This window comes from Dermacentor silvarum, chromosome 5, assembly GCF_013339745.2.
Source record: "Dermacentor silvarum isolate Dsil-2018 chromosome 5, BIME_Dsil_1.4, whole genome shotgun sequence".
In the NCBI taxonomy this organism is placed as follows: Eukaryota; Metazoa; Arthropoda; class Arachnida; order Ixodida; family Ixodidae; genus Dermacentor; species Dermacentor silvarum.
Genome location: NC_051158.1, coordinates 76,466,915 through 76,469,249, shown reverse-complemented (window position 1 = coordinate 76,469,249; position 2,335 = coordinate 76,466,915). Strand labels below are relative to the sequence as shown.

At 45.1% G+C, this 2,335-nt stretch overlaps 1 pseudogene; it reads left to right on the top strand.

Moving 5' to 3' along the window:
• Nucleotides 1-731: 731 nt before the first annotated feature.
• On the top strand, nt 732-912 carry LOC119454732 (U2 spliceosomal RNA; annotated as a pseudogene).
• Nucleotides 913-2,335: the final 1,423 nt, after the last annotated feature.

Here is a 2,335-nt window from a genome sequence, read left to right as displayed (position 1 = left end):
TTGCAGCTGTTGAGCCTGTTGAGGGACCAAATCGAAACCCGCTGGCTTGCCCGCGAGAAATTCATAAGGGCGTTCTATGCCACTTGACGATGCATGCGTCCCTGGCATAATGGTTTCAATATCGGCCTTCTGTACAGAAGCTCGATATTGAAACCAGGATATCGAGCACGTGCTCGAGGTCCTGTGTTGGAATCCTGCCGTCGAAGAATTTTAATAATGCTTAATTACTTGTTACACAGTACTTTGTTGAAGATGGGAAGTTTACAAAGTCGCAAAGCCGTATAAAGCCAGAAGAACGAGGCTTAGGCAAATCCATGTACTACCCATCATTCTCATGCTGGCGGAACCACCCCGCTTGCCGCTCTCGTAGATCCAGTGAAACGTTAAGTTTGCAGGATAGGGGCCACATGGACGGTTCGCATTTCTTTCCACCTCGCGGTCGTGGCAGGCAGCACGCTTACGCTTGGCGTCTGCAGCCCTCTCATAATCGGTGGTCTCCTTCCGCCGCCACCGCGCCCATTCCCTTTTCTGCTCACGCCGTCGCTCTTGCTAGGTACGCTGTTCTTCTTTAGACCGTGCAACAGGCGGTCTGCCCATTTCACAGTCAGAGCAGAACTGAGGAAAGGAGCCTACGTGGAGCATCACGTCAGGAGACAGAAGACACTCAGATTGGTAGGCACTCGTTTCAATACGCTGGATGGCGTTACACGTCTACTGGTGCAAACGTAGACATGGCCGACGCGGGTCAAAGTGTCGTACCTGTTCTCATCAGCTTAATATCTGATACGGGTTGTATTTAGGACCCAATATATTAAACTTATTTTTGCAAGTTGGCCGGGTGCTTGAAGCCTGCTTCACCTCCGCCGCAGGTTGGCCCGTTATTGCACCATATTCGGGATCAGCCCACGTTTTTAGTCTACGCACATCGATCCGCTAGAAACAAGCCATATACAGCTGCGCTTTAAAAGTGTATCTAAATACAAGTACAGACAGAACACACTTGAATGATTGAGTGTCAGGCTGCGGAATGCGACGGCATCCGTAGCTGCTACCTTGAGGTAACTGCTAGGTTCGTCGCATATTTCTACTATAGCCCATGATTCCGGCAAGCGGCATGATCATGCGTGGTCTCATGTATTGTTAGCCTGTGCTTTTTCTTGAAATAGATGGCGGCGAACTTGGCCGAACTGTGATTCCGTCTGCACATGAATTTAACATTTATGTGCGTCTTATTATGCGCATGTGTTTGTATCGTGTTCTGATTGTTGTACTTGCAGTGATGTAACCATTTTTGAAATGTATAGCACCACAGTCATTCAACATTGTGTTGAAATGTGCAAAATCTGGGCAGCCAGTAATGACCAAGATAAGCCAGCAGCATCGGCGAAAAATATGATGCAGATCCAACGCACTTGTTGGAATCGACATAAGGCCAAGCTTTCACGCAGTCGGTCAATTAAATTCTATAAAGCTACTTCAATGTGTACAATTGTCTTTATTTTCATCCGAAACTACATGGACCCCTATGCAATGTTTGCATATGCATCGCAGTGGTCACAACTTTAATGTCCCGTAATGTATACATACTACATATGTCGGTGAACTCACTGAAACATCAGCTCACTACGACTTGGACCAGCCGATGAGGCTGAATTCATATGAGCCTGCCCAAATAGAAGCTTGGTGAACATGAGTCTGAGCAAGCTCGGCTGAGTAGAATGTTGGCTGAGTCTGAGTCCATGTGGGCTAGGCTGTGTAGAATTTTGGGGAGTCTGCGCACACATGCCAATAAATCTTGCCACGGAATAAAAACAGTAAGCAACCGCATCTCACAGTCTAACAAAATGGAGAATCAGATACACAAATACCGTGCTGTCCTCGTATACCTTGCAAGGTGCTAGATATTTATCGTATAGAGGCAGTAATGACAAGATATTATTATGAGTTTATGCAGTAATACATGTAATTACAAATTCATTAGCAACTTTGCCTCTGTCTTGTTGGGCATGGCCAATATCTCGTGATACGTCTGCACACTTTATTTGTTGTGGACAGGCAAGAACCACGCGCACTTGAAAATATGTTATCATTCGCAGGAAATGATGCAACTGGCTGATGTCATTGCACGATTTTGATTTGATTTTGTTTAGTGAGTTTTTAAATGTTCTTAAAAACAAGGTGTTTTCTTGTTTTCCACATTGTTTCGTGTGTTTTACAGGAGAAAGAGAGAGAGAATCAAGAAAAGGCAGGGATGTTTGCGGCGAAGTAGTTTCTTAGAATACTTACTGACAGCATAAACAAAAAAAATTCAATGCACTGAAGTAAGTGCAAAAAG